The sequence below is a fragment of the Protopterus annectens genome, chromosome 15.part0 (genome assembly GCF_019279795.1).
Source record: "Protopterus annectens isolate FY-2018-M chromosome 15.part0, PAN1.0, whole genome shotgun sequence".
Taxonomy (NCBI): Eukaryota; Metazoa; Chordata; order Ceratodontiformes; family Protopteridae; genus Protopterus; species Protopterus annectens.
Genome location: NC_056749.1, coordinates 380,005,257 through 380,028,527, shown reverse-complemented (window position 1 = coordinate 380,028,527; position 23,271 = coordinate 380,005,257). Strand labels below are relative to the sequence as shown.

Below are 23,271 nucleotides of genomic sequence, written 5' to 3'. Positions count from 1 at the left end.
CTTAAACCCAAAGTGGTGACAGGATATGATGTTTTCACAGGATATGATGTTTGTTATATATAGTGAGTCACTGTTTTTTGAATTATAACGTCTGATGAAGCAAAGTTTTTCTTTGTGAAAGCGCTTACGTTTTGTGTCTCAATAAATTCGTGGCTATTTTATTTGAACAGTTCCTGGCATTTGTCTTATGAATCAGTGGGATATCTGCAGCATTTCGCTACGTTGTTTTGGACAGTGTGAGTAGTGTTCCCTGCCACGCTGCCTTGTGATATCTTATGTTACGCTGTGTTGGATAGTGTGAACAGCATTTTTTGCAACGCTGATTTGATTTGGACTGTGTTTGTGGTCTTCCATCCTTTGGGACTGTTGTTGCCATATATATATATATATATATATATATATATATATATATATATATATATATATATATATATATATATATATATATATATATATATATATATATATATATATAAAAATATACGTGTGTGTATGTATGTATATAAATATAAATATATATATATATATGGATCTAGGACACTTGCTCAAAAAAGCAAGGGTCCGAATCCATATTTATCGATCACAGTTTAACGAAAGCACTTTAATCGAAAAAGCACTTTCATTAAACTGTGAAAAAAAAAAAAAAACACTAATTAAATGTTTTTGCAAGGGGGGTCTTTGCCCCCCTGCACCCCCCAATATGGGGGGCTGTGCCCCCCACACACCCCTATTTAAATATTCTTACTCTAACGTCCACTACAGTGGAGTAAAGAAAAATTCTGGTATGTGGGAGCGCGAATTTGACTTTCGGTAAAAGTTAAATTCGCGCAAGTGTCCGGGTCCCATATATAGATATTTATATAGATTTATATATATATATATATATATATATATATATATATATATATATATATATATATATATATATATACACAAACACACACACACACACACACACATATATATATATATATATATATATATATATATACACACACACACACACACACATATATATATATATATATATATATATATATATATATATATTTATAGCTATATATATATATATATATATATATATATATATATATATAGATATATACACATACAGACACACTCACACAAGCAGAAGGGGAGTAGTAAGTGAAAGACATACTCTGGTAGATTTTTTAGTCGAATCTAGAACAGAATCTGCTGTTAAAAAAGGGATAAACAGTATGGCATATAAAATATAATAATCAGTCAGAGGAGGTTAGAAAAGATTTGGAAGTGAAACTGGAAAAGCAATTTAGAAGAGACAATGAGATGACATATGTGTGGCTCCTAAGTCGTCGTCTTCTCTTTCGACTGTTCCCGTTAGGGATTGCCACAGCGGATCATCTGTTTCCATTTCTTCCTGTCCTCTGCATATTGCTGTCACACCAACCACCCGCATGCCCTCTCTCACCACATCCATAAACCTTATCTTAGGCCTTCCTGTTTTTTTCTTACATGGCATCTCCATCGTTAGCATCATTTTCCTAATATACCCATCATCCCCTTTCAGCACATGTCCAAACCAACGCAGTCTTGCCTCTCTTACTTTGTCTCCACACCGTCCAACCTGAGCTGACCCTTTAATATACTGATTCCTAATCCTGTCCATCCTTGTCACACCCAGTGCAAATGTTAACATCTTTAACTCTGCCACTTCCAGCTCTGACTCCTGCCTTTTTGTTAATGCCACCGTCTCCAACTCATACAGCATAGCTGGTCTCACTACCCTCTTGTAGACCTTCCCTTTCACTCTTACTGGTACCCGTCTGTCACAAATCACTCCTGACACTCTTCTCCACCCTTTTCACCCTGCCTGTACACTCTTCTTCACCTCTCTTCCACACTCACCATTACTCTGAACTGTTTATCCCAAGTACTTAAATTCATCCACCTTCACCAACTCTACGCCCTGCATCCTCACCATTCCTCTATCCTCCCTCTTATTCGCAAACACATATTCTGTTTTAGCCCTGCTGACCTTCATTCCTCCCCTCTCTAGAGCATATCTCCACCTCTCCAAGGTATCCTCAACCTGTTCCCTACTCTCACTACAGATCACAATGTCATCTGCAAACATCATAGTCCATGGGGCCTCCTGTCTTATCTCGTCTGTCAACCTGTCCATCACCATTGCAAATAAGAAAGGGCTCAGAGCTGAGCCTCGATGTAATTCCACCTCCACCTTAAACGGATTTGTCACTCCCACTGCAGACTTCACCACTGTCACACTACCCTCATATACATCCCGTACCATTCTTACATACTTCTCTGCCAGTCCTGACTTCCTCATACAATACCACAACTCCTCTCTAGGCACCCTATCATATGCTTTCTCCAAGTCAACAAAGACACAATGCAACTCCTTCTGACCTTCTCTATATTTTTCCATCAACACCCTCAGAGCAAACATCGCATCTGTAGTGCTCTTTCCCGGCATGAAACCATACTGCTGATCATCACCTCCCTTCTTAACCTAGCTTCCACTACTCTTTCCCATAACTTCAAGCTGTGAACCATGACACTTTTTCTCCACTCCTCAGGCATCCTCTGACTTTCCAAGATTTCATTAAACAATCTGGTTAAAAACTCCAGTGCTATTTCTCCTAAGCACCTCCATGCTTCCACTGGTATGTCATCTGGACCAACAGCCTTTCCATTCTTCATCCTTTTTATAGCTGTCCGTACTTCCTCCTTGCTAATCTGTTTCACTTCCTGATTCGCTATCCCCACATCATCCAACCTTCTCTTTCTTTCATTCTCTTCATTCATCAGCCCTTCAAAGTACTCTTTCCTTCTTCTCAACGCACTCTCCTTGCTTGTGAGTATGTTTCCCTCACTGTTCTTTATCACCCTTACCTGCTGCACATCTTTCCCAGCTCGGTCCCTCTGTCTAGCCAATTGGTACAGGTCCTTTTCTCCCTCTTTAGTGTCCAACCTTTCATAAACTCTCCGTATGCCTAATCCTTAGCCTTCGCCACCTCTCTTTGCCATGCTCCTCATCTCCTTATACCCCTCTCTACTTTCTTTATCTCTCTGACAATCCCAGTTCTTCTGTGGCTCCCAAGTGTGCAACAATGTCCAGACGTTTTAGGATGTTTGTTTTGAAGTGTCTGCACAAGAATTTTAATACCCCAAGCAGACTTCAAAGAATTTTTCCTCAGGTAGATAGAAAATGTTGGATGTGTAATGGGGAAGAAGGAGTTAACTGGGAAAATATGTTTTCGGATTGCAATGAGATGGCATGTTTTAAAATTTTTCTGCAGAGTACTGTGTCTGAAATACTGGGTGAACAAATGGTTGTAAATATGGAAAGCATTCTTTTGAGCTGGGCACAAAATCTGAACTGCCTGCACTTAGTAAGCCCTCTTCTTAAGTTAATTATGTTAGCTGTCAAAAAAAGCAGTTACTAGGAAATGGAAATCAAAGTCTAAACCAACTGTAGTTGAAATATTGAATACTTTAAAAGAAATAAATGAACCGGAAGACAAATTTTTAGAAAAGAAAAGGTGCAAATTACATAGAAGTAAATGGAAATTGTGTGAGCAATATACGTAGAGTAATGTTCAGGAGGAAGAGTGAGGCTTAAGGGAAAGCTGGAATTCAGCATTTCATCTAATGCTGGATTAATGATTGGAAGAAAGAAAAGAAATATGATGTATAATTTATGTAAATGGAAAAAAATGTTAATCTGATTTGTTAATATACAGTACATTTGCCTATGTCTTAAGTGGTAATTTAATAAGTATGTTTAAAAATTAAAAAAATCAAGGTGGTATATTCTGTAGATAGTGAAGGGCAGCTTATGGTTATTGTGGTAAGGTTATTTTGCATAAAGGAGAATGAAATAGCCTTCCTAGGAGAGAATTCAGAAATGAAAAGCACAGATAAGGCTTTTCTACTGACTGAAAAGAAAATGTAATCTCTTACTTAACTATGACATTGCCTGTAATGTGCAAAGTATTTCACAGAGACATAAGCTGTGTGGACCCAATATCCTACAATTTTTTTTAGCTTAGATACTGCAGCCTACCTCTGAATAATTGGAAATCATTAACTCTTACCCTTAAAAATTGTAGCAGATGGCCCAAGAAGAATGTAAAGTTTACAGCAAAAAAAAAAAAATTAATGTAAGCTCTTTGCTGCAGTTACTCACATACAAAACTACAAACATGTAAACATGTTCATGTAAGCAACTGTGATATCAGCTGTAGCTGCTTAAATAAACCCTGATTGAATGACCTACAGTGTTGGCTTTTGAAATGACAATGCAGTTTTCTATATTCACTGTGCTATTAGTCTATTTAACAGAAAGGTGGCACATTGTAGAAAGAAGCCTACAGTGAATCTTCTGATGTTTATACATTTAGCTCCTTTCTCAGTGGTTTGTTATACAGTTGAGCCATTAAAGACCTCAAATTGTAGCTGTCCAAGGACAACATGGAACAGAAAATCAAGCACTGAAGCCAGTGTCAAAATTAGAATGGCCTGCTGACTGTGGAGCTGTTTAATACACCTTCAAGCTTTTTATATTTCGTTTGCCAAACCTGCTGCTTCTGCATCCTTGCACTTTGCCATTTACCACTTACATTGGAGTGACTTTATCTGGTGACTTTTTTCTAGAGTAGGAATTAACACATTTTGGGTTTTCAAATGGTTGGAGGATCTGTAGATCTAAGGGTTGTCGTTGCTGTGCATGGGGGTGGTGGAAGGTAATGGGAAAGACTGCTGTTATCTGTGAAAGTGAAATTTTGCATGTATTGAATTATTCATAGGTTCATAGGTTGGTACAAGGCTATCGGCCCTAGGGCCTATACAAGCCTAGCCATAACAATTCCCTGGCTATTCTTGCATATATCTTGTTTTCCCCCCTTCTAGTTTCATCTTGAACCATTTTTGTCTTTTGCAGGATAGGAGTGGAGAGTTCATTTTGAACATTTAATGTTGTTGGACCCAGATAACTCATTCTGTCTATGTCTGTATGTAACTTGAGATAGACATTTAAAATTTGCTGCCATGTTAGGGGTGGGATTTATGCAGAGATACAGAGAATTACTAGTGTCTGGACAGGATAGATTCCAATGGTGAAGCCTGAGGAATCCAACACACAATTATGTTGATATTTAGAAGAAACCTGTAGTTTGACATGATCCTGAGATTGCAGTAGCATCTCAAAGTTTAAGCTAAACTTCAGTAGGATCTCAAGAGTTCATCTTCCGTCCTTCACCATACAATTGAAAAGACAGCCTACTTGTTTAAATCTGGGAATACTGTTGAACAACAACTTTCAAAAGAAGCTGTAGCTTAATTACAGAGCTCTGAAACTGCTATAACATGTAAAATAACAGGGTTTTACTGTGTTATTGCATGGAGTTGTATATTCTTTCTCTTGGCTGTGGCCCATTGACTGAATGTGGTTACCTTTCCAAAGGGAGAAAAGTATAATGTGAAAAGATATACACAACTGTCTTGCTGTACCTGCAGTTATGAAATGGTTAACTTAGTACTTATCCTAAATAACCTGTCTTTTTTGTGAACCTTTCTGTTCCCGTACACGCACGTCACTAGTTTAGATTTCTGTTCAACAGTTTGTTTGAATTCTTCTTTTCATCTAGGCTACATGTATTTTAGGCTTTCTTGTGCAAAGGGTGCCATAAGGTTTAGTACTGACATGCTTGTATGCAGTACAGGGGGCTTACTTGGATGGTTAGTTCTGCTTTGAGAATAATTTGGTCTGCTCCACCACACTACGATCAGCTCCAGTTCACTTCCTGCCCTCCCCATATTATTTCCTTTATGAATTGTACAATTCCTCACCCCACACAAGACCAATAAACAGGAAGCACATCATTCTCTACTCCAGATCTTCACCTATCCTTTATTTCCTTTGATTAGGAAACTTTCAGTATCTGTTTCCTTTACTCTTAGGAAAAACATCTTTGTACTTATCTTACTCTCATTATCAAATGGCTACTCAAGTCTAAGCCAAGCTTGACTACAGGAGGCCTCAATAACAGTCTTATTGCTCACACCTTCACACCACTACTGCTTCCATGGTTACTATTTTTAATAGACTTCTTGAACATTATCTTAGCCAAATTGCAGCTCGGAATTATCTCAACAGTATAAAATGTTATGGAACTATTATAAAAACAGTTGTATATTGGAGTAAAACTTTTTACCAAACTGATTAGACCCTTACCAAAATGGCCATGACATGGACGTTACCTGGGTATATTACATTTATCCTTTGCTGATTACTTAAACCCCAACCCCTAACCCTTTATTCAGCTCTTTGTTCTCCAGTTTTATGATGAGACCCAACTTGTTTTAATATATTAACAGTATGTTAGATATGATTACATCTAATGTATCTCCACAGATTTAGTGAAATATAAAAAATATCCCCAGTACTGTAAGCGGTTACCTCCTTAAGTAGTCCAGTTTGTCATTTAAATCCCCCCCAGAATACCTCTGGTAATTAGTAACCATAAGATCCATCCCAGATTCAAAAGAAGACCTTGTGACGCCCGTACACTGGCCCAGTAATCAAGGAGCCTCAATTCTCACCACTAGCACCAGTGAGGGGCATCCGCATTGGAAGGATAACAAGTACACACACAATAAAGTACAATTTCCCTTAAGAGCACACAGAGATCACAGTCAGTCTGGGGCTAGTTTCTCCCTTTCTCTCCAGATCCCCAGTAAGACTCCCCACTGGCACAGCTATAGGGTTCAGATCTCAGCCAAGTGTCCAAGCCAAAACCTCCAGCACCCTCTCTGTCCAACCAGTGCTTCATGTCCCTGCCCAAGTAACTGGCACACGCACATGCGCGCGCACACACACACACACACACATGCATGCATGCGCACACGCACGCACGCGCGCACACACACACACACACACACACATACACACTTTAAGATTTGAGTTCTATACAAACACACAGACACTCTTGGGGAAGGCTGGCACAGGTTCTCCTGCTATGCCGCCTTCTGCCCAGACTGTACGGTAATACCGACTGCCACCGACCACTACTATCAGTTACTATAAAGGACCTTACCAAAGGATGTCCAATTCTACTGTGCAATGTTATTATTATCCAATTAGTAAGTGTGACTGAGACTTGAAGGCTATTTAGGAGTGGCTTGTACAGTATCACCAAATACATGTAAGTACCCCAAGAGCTTAAATTATCTCTGCACAAAACAGCCACATTTAAAAGATTTAAAAATATTTAATAATAAATAATAAAAACACAAGACAATACTTACTGATTCAACACAGTGACACTACAGAGTTAAAAAATCACAGGAAATACTTTAAAACAATATTGTAGGATATTTCTGTCTATATCTAAGAGAAATACTAAGATCTAAGATCCTCTTTACAGAGCAAGGCACAGTGCTGGTGAGTTGTTGACAGATTCAGAACAAAATACAAAATGTCCTTCTTACTTTCTGAGATAGCCCTTAAATTGATAATACACATTAGTGCTGAGTCATTTCAAATTACATAATTCTTGACACTTCTTCTTAAGTTTCCCAGGCTCATAGAACTTAAAATGTAATATTTCTTTGTAATCTGCACCTGCCAGGAAGCCACAGCAATAAAAGACACTTTACATGTGAAACCTATTAATTATCTCTGTTTTAGGACAATAGAAAGAATTTCCTAGCCCAGACATCCTGTATACTAGCTTGAGATCACACACAGTCATAAATTCTTTACTTATCAGCTTTCTTGCAGCAGGGTGCACTGTGGTTACATTTTTAAAGCACAACACATAGCACTGTTTATTTTACATTTGTGAAACAAGCCTGCGGATCTTATTAATATTTACAGTGACATAGAATTATTTACAAAATTCTATCTTGCTAGGCTGGCAGCCTTCACAGTCCTCATTAGACATGAGTTAAGAGACCTATATTGGTCACCTCTGTACCACTGCAACAACCCTTCGAATGCCTTGGATCGATGTAATTTCCTTACTGTATCCATTCTGGGCAAGCACTTCCCTTGACAGCAGAAAAGAGTGAGCAATGTTCTCGGGTTATCTAAAATATGAAGTCTTTCTTAAAACCTATAATGAAGCCTGGAAATAATGGAAGGAGATGAACAGCCCAACTTGTAATGAAGACTCCTGCAAACTCAAAAAAAAATGCAGAATCAGAATCAAAAAGACAAAAGTCGTCATGCCACAGAATAAAGCTGTGATAGCATCACAACCTTAACAGTTCTGGGGAGTATTAAAAGATATAGTATATTTTGGTGATAAGAAGTCTGGTAAATCCCTGCCTATTATGGGTGCCTACTTTCAAAAATAATTTGTTACTCCATCTGTCCCAACAGCATCACCTAACATCAACACCCCTGTCGCACCCGCCATGCAGAATCAAACCCATCCCTGTCCTGTCTGCTGAATTTCTGTCCCCCCTTGTACATTTTATTTTAAGGGACTCACCCTCAGAATGGCAATGGAACTCCTTAAAATGTAGATGAGAAGTAAACTAGCTCTAACCAGTATACATTTAACCCCCTCTGTCCTTTGCTGCTAATTCACTTGCCAAACCCCTTGCACACATTTCAGCCACCTCTTCCTTACTCCTGGCATGGTTCCCACTCAAAATAAACATTCCTTGATCATAACCATCCCAAAGAAGACCTCTCCCACTCCAAATTGGAACTTTAGGTAAATATCTGTTCTCTTTCCATTCAAAAACATGTTGAAAATAATCATTTACCAGCTGTTTGAGCACATCATTAAATGTAGAATTCTTGCTGGCACCCAGCATGGCTTTAGAATTGGGCTTAACCTACTTACTGTAGTCTGCACAGTGACTGGTAAATTATTATTGGCCATAAAGAAAGGTTGGCTAATAAGATCTGTTTTTATTGACTTCATACATGTCTTTTGAGAGTATAGGCCATGTGGTACTACTTAGAAAACTTGACAATTTTGACTTCAACTCTAATGCTTTATCCTGGTTTTGTAAAGTTTTGTCTCACATGACCTTTATGGTCAAGATGGTAATAATCAAACTGAACAGGGTATTTCTATTTCAGGAGTACCACATGGGTCAGTTCTTGGACCCATGGTGTAAATTACATCAAAAATAACAAACTGACTCTTTGCTGATGGCAACAGTATTTTGCACAGAGCTGCTGTATTCACAGACCACGTTCAAAAACATTTACAAACTGACTCTCTCTCTCTCTCTCTCTCTCTCTCTATAGTTATGCAACTGGCTCACAACTAGCCACCTTAAATTTAATACAACTGTAATAACTGCTGTGTTACTTAGTACATAACTAAAGTTAACTCCAAATTTATTTTGCAGGTAGTGAACTTGATCACTGGGACCCATTTTTCACTTGCAGCCTTTTTACAAAATAAAGTAACAGTAGAGCTGTGCGTCACATACCCACATTACTTACATGGAGCAGTGTCATGCAAAAGAACATATGGAGTTGCACACAGTAGTATGACACAAAATAACACTTGAAATGAGTAATTATGTAACATAGTTCAGGTATTTTAATGTAGCATATTGCAAAATAAAACTGAAGACTTATGATTTGTTAGATGAAAAATTCCAAAATATTTACATTTACATTGTTGCTGCAGGTATAACATAAGGTGGTTGGTAACTCTGGTAGGTGTTTGGAGTTGACAGAGAGTGCTTGGAAGTGAGTTTCATATGAAAAGACCAGGAAAAGAGAAGGCCCTGTAAGCGGAGACAAATAGAGTAGTGTGATAAGTGTAATACTAGAGGAGTTTGAGGATCTTGAAGTATTTTTTGAAGGGGGTGCATTTTTGCAAGACATTACAGTTGTACAAGTAAAGAACCTTGAATAGTAATTTGCACAAGAGCAAAATGAGTCTTTAAGAAGTAACAACCAAGTCCATCTGCATGTTGGCATGACAGCAGGAGGGTGATTCATACCTGCACTGTCTTTAGATTGATATGATCAGTTCTGGATTGTTTGGAGTTTTATACGTTTTTGGATGAAATAGACCCAGTGACAGGAAGGGCGTATTCAAAGATGGGTAGAAGTACTTTAGCTATTGCTTGGTAACCGTCAATAGGAATTGAGATAGAATTAAATTTGTAGAGCATTGGGCCTGTAATGCTCCAAGGATCATGGCAAGAACCACTGTGTTTTTGTGTGCTTAACATCATTGCATTTGTTTTGGTAAGACTGACTTTTATTCTTATATTTTCACAGGCCTGCACAGCTGTGCTGATGAAATGTTCAGTGGTTTGCTAATGGCTTTGTGTGAGTTGCCATTTTCCCATTGACAATGTCATCTGTGTACAGAAGGATAATGTTTGCATTTTCAGTAAAATTAGGCCATTGATATAGTGAATGAACAGTAAATCTCCAAGAACACAGCTTTGCGGAATGCTTGACAGGACTGGGTGGAAAGTTAGTTGAAACTTTTTGTAAGGACAATTTTAAAGAATCTGCCATGTAGGTAGCCTGAGAACCAACTTAAAATACTAGAGTGAAGACAATAGATGGGAGAGATTTTTGCTGAGAAAAATGATTCACAAGTTCTGAAGTCTTGGACAGATCAATGAAGATTGCTAGAGTCAGCTTGTTTCCAGTGACCTGTTAGGAAGGAGAGCAGTATTGGTGCTATGGCCTTTTCTGAAGACCTATTGGCGGCTAGTGTGGTGGCCATAGGATTCTATGTGCTTCTAAAGCTGAGAGGCAGCAGCTTTTTCCAGGATTTTGGCAAGGTGGTTGAGAGAGAGAGACAGTGATGCTGTGCACCAAAACGTAGTTCATGTTGTTCAATCTAGAGGACAGTGTTGGGATTGAATAATGCTAGCTATTTTCTAGGGTTCCTATCAGCATTTCGAATTTTGAAAACGCCAAATTTAATTTAATAGAATTGAAATGTTTGAAATCTCAGAAGAGCGAACTGACGGAAAAATAGATTTCTTTCCCAGGGAAAGAAATTGGTGGGCCATCATCGGAGTTTGCTATTTCCTAAACTGTGGTGCGGTCTTGGAGTTGGTATGTTTAAGTAGGGGGGGGGCACAGCCCCCCCACTTCTGTTGGTGTTTAAAGTATTGTAATTTTTTTTTTTTTTGCACGGAACACAGATTTCATTCCCTGGGAAAGAAATCGATGTTCCGTCAGTTTGCTGTTTTGAGATTTCGAACATTTCAGTTGGATTAAATTGCATTCGGCATTTTCAGCATTTGATATGCTGATACAGACCCATTTTCAAGAGGTCAGGAAACATCCTAGTAGGCAGTAATGTGATGAATAGTGTTGCAGACCGTAATGAACTTCAGGGAAAGATTATCAGTACCAGCATTTTCATAGCTAGAAACATTTTTGCCTGATTTATTGATCTATACTACGGTCAAAGATAGATTCAGAAGAGGCATTAGATGCCAGAAGTGACACTGATACTGACATGAGAGGAGATACTTTGTGCAGATGCTTCAGACATAAGTTTTGTGCTGGACATTGGGTGATTTCATAGATAGGGTGGGATTGGCTTTCCTGCAGGGACTCTCTCTCCGTAATCATTTAACACTTCCAAGAAGTACTTCCTGACATTTTTGTAGGTAGGATACCTTTGCTTTGTTTGCATATGTTTACAAACATTTCAGAGAAAAGAGTAATACTCATAGTTGCAGTAGAAACCAGTTTTGAGTGAATTTTTGTTTCCGCTTCTACTTCATTCTTTCTGGCTACCCAAGTGCCCCTGTCCATTACTGGGTCTACCGGCCTCTCTTACTGCCGCGGGGTCTGTCGGGCTCTCCTGCTGTCCCTGAAGAAAGCACTGTAAGAGAGTATTGCAGCCTTCCTGTTGCTGTACGTGTGACCAGTCCATGGTTTCAAGTTCTGTGTACAGTTTAATTTCTCAACCATGCAGCAGAATAATGAAAGTGATGATCAGAGGAATTCAACTTTTTTTTTGGCTGAGAAGTTGGACCATAATTCACAGGAATCACTAAAATGTGGCAGTCTGTATTTTTGGAGGGAGATCTGGATGGATGATTTGTGCAGAAAAAAATCTAACAAGTGTGTGGTTGCCAGTTTGAGGATTTGGAAAATCGGGTCCAGTGAGTATGATACTGTAACTGGTGTTAACTTTGCTGTGCTGAAGTGAAAACAGGAAGAAATCTGTTTCATTTCATTGTAGGACAAAGTTCCCCAAAAGTAGGGAACTTTGCAGTCACTGCTTGTTGAGTGGGAAGAGGGGTCTGGAGTACTGACTCTTAGTTTGTGAGATCTACAAATAAAGCTTTCACAAAGAATCTGTTTGGAGACCTGGTCAGAGGTGTTAGAGGAGTATGCTGCAAGTGTGCTATTAATATTGCTTATACTGAGTGGTACAAATCTGCTTATGTGGGGGTTAGATTTCTAGCTTTGGGATGGATTGTATTTAAGTTAATGAAGTGAAAGCTTCAGGTTTTTAATCAAATGTTTGTAACATCTACTATCAATTTCTTTTGAATGTAGCTAAACTTTGGGTCAAAATATTTGTTCTGGATACTATACAGGTTAGCCGAGTAACTAATGCCTTTCATTTATGTCCATCTGATAGCAGTGATGGGTAGGAACATCTAACATAGAATAGAAAGAAGGTAGCATTGTAGTAGCAGTACAGTGGTGGCATGAAGTCTTAACCCTGCAAGGAATGTGAAAGGAAGTATACGGAATGAAGAGAAAGGAAGTGCGTGGAATAGAGAAAGGTGCAAACTACTAAGGCAGATGATGTGGGGTAGGCACTTTAGTGTAACTCAAGCCTGCTACAGAAGTCAGTAGTTGACCAACAGCACAAGTTGAGGGAAGAAGGATGGCTGGCTAATGTCTAATAAACAAACATAAGTTGCTAAGGAAACTCAGTGTAAGAACGGGCAGCACAATATAAGTATTTAGAGCTTGCCCTAGGACCCAGACTGTCCTGTAAAACCCACACAGACATGATAATTGATTGGAGGGTAGGCAGTTAAAACTTTATTGCTCATTAGCTTGCCACCTTACTCCTCTTGCTAAGCCTACCCTTGCAACCAATGTATACTTTCACAGCAGCAGTATCCTCTGCAAGATTTACCAGGAACAGAATCCCCCTCTACATAAAACAAAGTTCATGCCTGTCCATTTTCAAGTGCATCTTAGATCTATGGATGGGAAACAGAAGATTTACCCTAGGACTGCCCCCTGTACTACTAATGGTCAGAGACAGCTCTTAAATAGGTTCATAGGTAGGTACTAGGCTATTGGCCCTAGAGCCTATATAAGCCTAGCCAAAAAGGTACCCTGGCTTTCGCCACCCAAGAAAATTATTTTCCTGTGCTCCTGTCGAGCAGAGCCAAAGAGGTGTTCCCCGGGGTGAATTTCCTATTTTCCATCCAGTCATCAAGATTTTTCTTTAAGAGCTCTAATGAGGAGCTTTGTTTGATATAGATAGGTAGTTTGTTCCAGAGTATGGGAAGTCTCTGGGACAGGAATCTATCCCTCCAGCATGTTCTGGTTATTGTAGTGACAAGGTTTACATCCCTAGAGCGTGTAGCTCTGAGGGATTGGGATTTCTTTAAGTGGAACATGTCCAACAGCACTGGGTTTGACATAGCTTTGTATGTTAGGCAGAGATCGCCCCTGACTAGGCGGTATGCGATGGAGTAAAGCTGGAGTTTTTTGAGATGGTCTGCATAGGGCATCTGTTTGAGGCCGGTAATCCTCATTGTTAGGTATTTCTGTGGCCTTTCCAGTTGTTGTAGATGTCTTGTGAGGTACATACCAAAAGGGGCGTTGTACTCTGTAATGAGTCTAATGAGCGACGAGTAGAGGGGAACAATGACCTCTTTTTTCCTGGATGAGAAACCTTTTGTGATGAGGTGTGTGCCACGTAGAAGGATTTCCTGACTACTGTGGTGATGTTCTGTCAGTGAGCCAGTTGACAACCCATTTTGTGACATAGGGATTTATACCTAGTTTAGTGAGTTTATCTATAATTCCAGAGTGGGGGATGGTGTCAAAAGCCTTGGTGAGGTCTAGATAGGCTGTGTGAACCACCTTACCCTCGTCTATGGCTTTGGTGACTGCTTCAAAGAAGTCTATCAGGTTTAGGAGACATGACCTGCCGTTTACAAACCCAAACTGGGTGGGGTCCAGAGTTTGGAAATTACCAATGTCTTAGTGTATAAGATCCATGATGATACATTCCATAGCCTTGCAGACCAGGCTAATTAGGCTAATGGGGCGGTAGTTCCCAGGGTCCGTGGTGGCTCCCCCTTTGTGGAGTGGGATAACCGTTGCTGTGCACCATTCAGTGGGTACAAAGCCTGGTGTGAGACTATGATTGAACATGGTGCTTAGGTAGGGTGCCAGTTCATTCTGCAGTTTGTGTAGAACGCAGCCTGGGATGTTGTCAGGGCAGCCTGGGATGTTGTCAGGTCCCATGGATGCTGTGTTCTTGGCTTTGGAGAGCGTGGTTTTTACCTGTGCAGCCGTGATTACAGGAACTTCACATTCTTCCGGTATAGAGATGGGCCATTTAGGGGGTGGGGGGTGGGGTAAAGTTAGCACTGAACCTATCTGCCAGGATGTTGGCAATATCTGTTGGTTCTGTATATTTAGTGCCATTGTGCCATAACTCAGAGCAGATCTGAGTGTTGCCATTGAGATTCTTGACATAGCTATAGAATGCTTTGTGGTTCTCTTTAGAATCAGTGGCGATTTTGTTTTCGTAACTAGCTTTGGAGGATTTTATGAGGGATCTCAGCTTCTTACTGTGGCTGACCAGGGAGTTCCTCCAATAATGGGATTTTACTCTTTTTTGCAACAGTTTCTTTCTTCTGTTGTAGAGTTTGTTTATGGCAGGGGACCACCAGATTGGCTTTTTTTTTTGGAGGATAGCATCTTGGTTCTGTTAGGGATAGCACGATCCATGCTCTCATGTAAGAGCTTATAAAGCGCATTTGTGTAGGATTCAGCAGTCGTACCTCTATTGTCCGTCTGCATGGGTGTCGTGAAGTTTGCTACTTCTGTCTTATGAAGCGTGAAGTTGGCTTTGGAGAAATTTTTTACGGTTATTTCCCTAATGGGGGATGGGGTTGGGATGTGAATGTCTAGGGTGATTAGCTTGTGGTCCGATCTGACCAATGAGAAATTGACCTCTGGTGTGGAACACCGGTCGCCCATGTTGGTAATGACCAAGTCTAGGATATTGTTGCCCCTGGTGGGGGTCTAGATAAGTTGATCCAATGGGTTGGAATTTATGAATTCCAGAAAACGTTGAGCAAACGAGTTGGTACATGAGTAGTTTTCCCAGTTAATGGTGTGGTAGTTGAAATCGCCCATTATTAGGGTGTTGGGTTGTACTCTAATATTTTCCAGTGTATCAAAAAATGAGGAGTAGGAATCCTGGGGCATGGTTGGGGAGCTGTAGCAAATTACAGTTTGGATTGCGGTCTTGCCCAGAGTTAGTTGCACTTGGATAATCTCGGATGCATTATGCTGAGCAACTACCCTGGAGGTGTGCATATCCTTAATGAATATGGACACGCCTCTGCCATTAGTGTTTCAGTCCAGGTTAGGTGGCCGAAAGGTGTGGTATGAATTATAGCTTGGTAATGCAGAGGTGCTCTCTGGAGCCGTGAACCAGGTCTCTGTCACTGCACAGATATCAGTGTTCTCCATTTTAAGGAGTGCCTTGAGTGAATACATTTTGAGGTTTAGACTTCTTGCACCGAGTAGCATTACCCTCAGATTTTGCTTGCTTGTACCTGTTAAGGTGGTGAATTTGTCATTTGAACCTTGCCTAAAAAAGGCACTATAGGGGTGGCAAGAGCCTTAGCCAGTATCCGGAATCCCAAGGGCGACGGGTGCAGGCCATCTCTGGCAAAGCATCGTGGTCTGTCAATCATGTCATCCCAGGCCGACAGATACACTTTATCCCATGGTGGATCTCCTCAAATTATTGGTGGTATGATCCCAGTTATTCCCATTAGATTAATGTAAAATTACTGACAGTAAGATAGGTAAGGCCAATATATAACCAAATGAGCTTATTTTGAGCACATAAAGGGAAACTGGCTTGGCTTCAAATGCTCCACAAAAGCAGCTAGCCTCATACTTACCTGTGAACCTATGGTGTTAAACACTGTCTATTGTTATTACTCTAAATTCATGCCAAACAACCCGTAGAATTCAGACCATTATAAATAGTGTCTTGTCACTCTAGTAAGATTGTTCCAGACTACTGGAACCTATATATTACCTGTCTCCATGGTGCAGAGAGATAAAGGCCTGACTGCAGTCCAGGTAACTGGTGTTTAGATTTTTGGCCCCAGCATAGGCAAGATGAGGAAAAGGATGAGAGAAGGAGTGTGGCTTACTCACCTCTCTCTGGGGGGATAGACACACCCAGAAAGCACATGAATGTTGTACAGTTTCTTCAGTGGAGACTGGGGTTACTACCTGTCGTGCTGCTAGGATGGTGGGCAGAGTTGCTTTTGAAAGCGAGGGATGGCCTAATACTGACACCCACTGCACTTCAAATCTTCCCCATATGAACTAATCATACACGGGAGTGTACTAGTAAAAAGAAGAAAAACTCTATCCACCCCTGTGGCTTATCTAAATAAAGTCTCCTCTCAATCAACTCTGACACTCGATGATGAGGAAAAGAATGACTTAGTTGGCCTACTAAAGTAATCCTTAACAATCCACTGAAGATCATTACATTTCTACTTGTATAAACAACTTTCATGTTTTTTTTCTGTTTTTCCTTAAGCAGTACTGCTAAACTTAAGATGTTGGTGCCAAGTGTATGCTCTGAGGTTCATTTGTATATTAATAAGTTAAGAATTTTTTTCAAAATCATGTAACACATATTATATCATGTACTGTAATATTTGTGTTGGTTTTTAATGTCCTGAACATAGTTGCAATTTTTTTTTTTTGTGCTGAGGTCATGGCTGAAGGGGTCTAAGGACCAGCCCACATTCAAGGTGAACAAATAAATAAATGCATGTAGCCAGAATTACATATACTTACTGACAGCAAAGCTTTCCTCTACACCCATAAAAGCAAAATATTTACATATTGCTGTAAGTTAGATTAGCAGTATGAAGGGGTCAGCAGATTGTTTTGCCCTTTCTGAAGGATTCCAAACAATAACTGGTGTACATCTGTTCAACTTTGTTCTAGAATATCTGTTTTATTACAGCAGTAGGCTACCATCTTTATTTTATGAAGACTTTACCAAATAGCAAAATAAATAATGAAAATCCTGCAAGTTGCAATGTTTTATGGTTTAAACTAGAAACAAACTCTTTGAGATCTTGCAAAGAAATGGTTCACAAGTGGCTACATTTCACATTCTCTAAATTATGATAGGTTTTCAACATTATTGGCTTGAACTAACTAAGAAATGCTGGGAATTCAATGTGAATTATGAAATTCTGCCTTCTCAGAATGGACTTTCTATAAATAATTATTTTTCCATTAATTATAAATGTTCTACTACTTGTTCCTTACAGACAACAGTAAAATCGTGAATTAGTGTTTTGGAATGAAACTGGCCAACTTTACATCTTTTGTCTTGTTTACCCCATGCAAGGATCCAGCAAAGGTCAGCCACCTTGCATAAGTGGTGATTATGCTGCCACTGTTAGGTCTCAAGTCATTTGCCATTTGTTAGAAAGGATTATTACAACGATGGTGTCTTCTCTCGTTTCTTCTAGTGGACACCATCAACATTTTTTTGTAAATCCCTTCTCAAGCACATAGGTTCATAGGTAGGTACTAGGCTATCTGCCCGAAGGAATTTCTAAACCTAGCCAGAATGTGTTGGCTTTCGCCACCCCCTTAGATTAGTTCTCTGTGCCTCTGTACAGCAGAGCCACTGAAGTGATCCCCAGGGTAAACTTTCTCTTTCCCATCCACTCGTCAATGTTTCTTTTGAAGAGTGTTAGCGAGGAGCTCTGCCTAATGTAGATTGGAATCTTGTTCCAAAGCATGGGAATTCTCTGGGACAGGAATCTATCCCTCCAGCACATCCTATTTATTGTTGTGATGAGGTTTAGATCCCTAGAGCGTGTGGCTCGAGGGGATATGGTTTTCTTTAGGTGGAGCATGTCCATCAATTCTGGGTTGGACATGGCCTTTGTATATCAGGCAGAGATCATCTCTGAGTAGACTGTATGCAACCCAGTACAGCTGGAGTTTCTTCAGTCGAGCTGCATAGGACATCTGTTTGAGCCCAGTAATCCTCTTGGTGTGGTACTTCTGTGGTCTTTCTAGCTGTCGCAGGTGTCTTGTAAGTTACATCCCAAATGGGGCATTGTACTCTGTGATGGGTCTGATGAGTGATGAGTAGAGGGGGCACAATGACCTCTTTTGATCTGTATGCAAACCCTTTTGTGATTAGGTGGGCCACATAGAAGAAGTTTCTAACCACTTTGGCAATATGATTATCAAAGGAGAGATTACTATCTACTTGGGTCCCCAGATCCCTTATTACGTTTTCCATATTTAGGGGACTACCACCTGTGTGGTAGTTTGTGGGTACTTTGTTTTTTCCAATGGGGATGACTATGCACTTTTTGGCATTTAGCTTGAGGCCATGATTTTGACACCAGGTATCCATCTCAGTGAGACCCTTTTGGAGGATGTCTGTGTCAAATGGAGAGTCTGTTATAGCCCCTAGTTTGTAGTCGTCTGCGAACTTGGTCAGCCGTAGTCCTCCTGTGCTTGCCTGTACCTCTGGGAAGTATATGCCGAACAAGGAGGGGTCCTAGGACTGAGCCCTGGGGAATGCCACTTGTAACCAGTTTAGAGTCAGACCTAGCTCCCGCAACCCTCACCATGTGGGTTCTGTCTGTGAGCCAATTGGCAACCCATCTTGTGACTTAGGGGTTTATGTTCAGGCTGGTGAGCTTGTCTATAATACCAGAATGGGGAATGGTGTCAAAGGCCTTTGCGAGGTCTAGGTATGCTGTGTGTACCACCTTTCCCTTGTCTATAGCCTTGGTAACTGTCTTAAAGAAGTCCACCAGGTTTAGGAGGCATGATCTGCCCTTAACAAAGCTGAACTGGGTATGGTCCAGTGTTTGGAGGTTCCCAATGTCTCTGTTAATGAGTTCCATGATGATGCGCTCCATAGCCTTGCAGACCAAGCTTGTCAGGCTTATAGGGTGATAGTTCCCGGTGTCTGTTGTGTCTCCACCTTTTTGGAGCAGAATAACCATTGCTTTGCGCCACTCTATGGGTACGTAGCCCGTGGAGAGGCTAAGTTTGAACAGTGTGTTTAGGTGAGGGGTTAGTTCGTCTTTGAACTCGTGTAGGACGCAGCCTGGGACACCATCCGGTCCCATTGATGCTGTGTTTTTGGCTTTGGAGAGGGCTGTTTTAACCTGAGTGTCTGTGATTTCATTTCAGGGGCTCTACATTCTTCTGGTATGGTTATGGGCCCTTTTGTGGGTGAGAGTGGGGTGAAGTTTGCACTGAACCTGTCTGCCAGGATGTTGGCAATATCGGTTGGTTTAGTGTATTTTGTGCCATTCTGCATTAAATTTAAGTAGATCTGAGCATTGACACTTAGATTCTTGGCATAGCTAAAGAATGCCTTGTGGTTATCTTTGAGTCCTTGGCAATTTTTCTTTCAAAGCTCGCCTTGGACGATTTTATGAGGGATCATAGTTTCTTGCTGATCCTGATCAGGAATGTCTTCCCTTCTTGGGTTTTTACTCTCTTCTGTACTAGTTTCCTCCTTCTATTGTATAGCTTGTTTATGGCAGGGGTCCACCAGACTGGTTTCCTTTTCTTGGAGGAGTGAGTCTTGGTTTTGCTTGGGGTAGCGCGATCCATGCATTCTTGTAGGTGCCAGTAGAATGCATTAATAAAGGATTTTGCAGCTTGGACAGAGTTATCCTTTAGCATGGGGGCTTTGAAACTTTCCACCTCGGTCTTAAGTAAAGTGAAGTTTGCTTTTGAAAGTTTTTCACAGTTGTCCGGGGGTGGGGGCGGAATATAGATATCTAAAGTGATTTGTTTATGGTCAGATCTAACCAGCGAGGGTTTGACCTCCGGTGTGGAACACCAGTCGCCCGTGTTGGTGATGACCAGTTCCAATATGTTGTCACCTCTGGTGGGAGTGCTGACCAGTTGATCCAGGGCGTTTGAGTTTATAAATTCTGGGAAATGTTGGGCAAGGGAGTTAGTACTTGAGCAATTCTCCCAGTTAATGTTATGGGTAGTTGAAATCACCCAATATTAGGGTGTTTGGTAGGACCTTTATGTTTCCCAAAGTTTCCAGAAATGCGGAATGGGAGTCCTGGGACATGGTGGGTGATCTGTAGCAAGCTAGAATTGCAGTTTTGCCCGTTGTTAGTTGCACGTGGATGATCTCTGAAGCATCATGCTGTGCCACTAACCTGGAGGTGTGGGTATCCTTGATGAATATGTATACTCCCCTGCCTTTTGTATTTCGGTCTGGGTTCTTTGGCCAAAATGTATGGTACGAGTTTTAGCCTGGTAGTGCTGGGGTGCTCTCTGGAGCCTTAAACCAGTTTTCTGTTACTTGCACATATATCAATTTTCTTCATACTGAGGAGTGCCTCGAGTGCGTGCATTTTGAGGTTTAGACTTCTGACATTGAGTAGCATTACCCTAAGATTTTTGTTACTTGTGCTATTTATGGCGGTGTGTTTGTCTTTTGAGCCTTCCCTAAAAAAGGCACTGTGGGGGTGGCAAGAACCTTGGCCAGTATTCGAAAGCCTAAGAGTGAAGGGTGCAAGCCATCTCTAGCGAAGCAGCATGGCTTGTCGAGCATGTCATCCCAGGCGGACAGACACTGGATCCCCTTTGAATGATACCAGAATTTTAGCCAATTGTTGAAATTGATAATTTTTTCTTGTATCATTCTTGGTGAGGCAGGATGCTACTCAGGGTCAGGGTCATACCGGCCTGGGCTACGTGATCAGAGAGCTCTTCCATGTCTCTTTTCATGTAGTCCAGGGAGGTACGGCTCAGGTCATTCATACCAACATGGACAATGACAGAGTCATATTTGTACTTGTTCTGGAGTGACCTGAGTGCTTGTGTTATGTGGCGGATCCTGGCACCTGACAGGCAGCTAACAGTAACCTTCTCCTTACTCAGCCTAATGAGTGGGACGTCAGTGTGCCTGACTGTAGATTCACCTATTACTAGTATGTTGGGTATGTTATTTTGCCTTAAGGGTTGTGATTGCGTGGCACACTGGTTTTGTGAAGTATGTGTTTCATGGTTTGTGTTGGGGGGGGTGGAGGCTGCTTGGATGTCTGCTCTGGAGGTCTCTGTTGCTTTTGCAGATTTTTATTTATAGCCTCCGAGTATGTTTTTATGTATTTGTGTGTTTTTTGCCGGTGCTGGTTTAATGGGTCTATGTGAGACTGGTGGTGTGATGCCAGTATTTCCCTTCTCCTCTTGTCTGTCTGATCCAGTCTTGGGTTGAGAGAACTTAGCCTCCAGTTTGGCTGTATAATTGCATCTCTCACATGTATTCGTGTTTGGTGGTAGGAGGAGAGGGTTGTCTGTGTACATGAGGCAGTTGTAACATGGCCTCAAAATGCCCAAATCCCTCACCAAACACTTCTGTCATGTCTAACTAACCATCAGCTGCCCCTGTTGTGTACTGATTTCCTTCCAGGTGACCTTAGGCAAAGTAACTAATCATCAGCTGCCCCTGTTGTGTACTGATTTCCTTCCAGGTGACCTTAGGCAAAGTAACTAATCATCAGCTGCCCCTGTTGTGTACTGATTTCCTTCCAGGTGACCTTAGGCAAAGTTTCTTCCCAGGACAATGTGGAATCATGTGCAGGTTCTTTTTTGCTGCAGCATATTCACCAAAACCTTGTTAGGTAAACCTCACAACTGAGGCCTGAACTTCTTACAGCTTAGTGTTAGCATTTGTTTTTACAATATTGTATTCATCAGACTTCTGTGCCTCCTGCTCACCCATCATGCCACCAGCTCCAGCAACTTCCATGCCGGAAGTGACAACACATGAAAAGAAGCAGATTTCCCTAGTGTCCTGGCCAAATTTCTCCTAGTCAGTATGAATACTTCATTGGGTCTTCCCGGAAAATATGCCACTGGTCCGGTGGGATTATCTTGTTCAACAAAGGCTAAATAAATAAAGTAAACCACAGTATTGTAAGGTTAGAGGTAGTGTGAATAATGCCCCAGCATAATATAGACATCCTGCTATGCATTCATCACCTTAGCAGTGGCCACAGACAGGAGCTGTTTTGCTGTCATCTAGTCTATTCCAGCTGTTCAAGAAGAGAGTAATAGTACCTCCATCTGCTGTTGTGCCTAACCACTTTTATCTTTGTTTATGTTTTACTGCCAGTATTTCTGCAAGAATATAGGAGCTTACCTCAGATGGTCATGCCAGAGGATGAGGTAGATTAACCTGGCTAACACCACACAGACCATTAAGCAATTAGGCATTCTTCATATGACTCGGCACAGTAGTTAAATTGGAAGGCTTAATGGTTTGTTTTTAGCTGCTTTGTTAACTCAGTGTTTTATTAGGTCTGCATGGTAAAGTAGTGTTCTAACATTTCTGTTTGTTTGTAGATATGCTTTGGCATTGTTTGGTTCAGTGTACTTCCTTTTGCTTTTCTCACAGTACAGGATGTATTGGTGAGTCCTGGATAATCATGGTCCTATAAATTACCACACTATGGAGTTCAGGGGGCTCTGCTCATTTTTCTGTGTCTATCCTTCCAATGCACAGTGGGTAGTAATGCCACTGCAAAGGTTTCCACATTTGTACCCTGCTGTTGGTGTCTTCTAACACTCTTAGTCATTGCTGTGTGATGGAGACTCTCTAATATATTTGGGAGGGTTTACCAGTATGCAAGACAGTTCTGAGAAAAGAGAACTTCCTTCTAGCCTCAGTGCCCACTCAGTTTTTGGCCAGCTATTGGCCACTAGTGCAGTTAAACAAACTCAAGTTTCCAGCATTACAGTTGGAAGTGTGTCTTCTGTGCCATCAGGTGGGCTTTTAGTGGCATTTTCACTCAAATTATTTTTGTTTCAAGTTAAGGTACCCTACATTTTGTTGTTGAGCTTAACTTCTGTCTAGATTTCACTGAACATGTTTGTGTAAAAAGTAATTGATTCCAACTGAAATGTTATGTATGGTACTGCCCCCATTCTCAAAGTCTGCATGGAATGCCTCTTATGTTGACTGTTCTTCTCTG

The 23,271-nt window shown here is 40.8% G+C and overlaps 1 protein-coding gene across 1 annotated transcript in view; it reads left to right on the top strand.

Annotated features, from left to right (window-relative positions):
• GLA (galactosidase alpha) overlaps positions 1-23,271 on the top strand; it is a 552,477-nt gene that overhangs the window by 74,044 nt on the left and 455,162 nt on the right. The gene's annotated exons all lie outside the window — the stretch shown is intronic.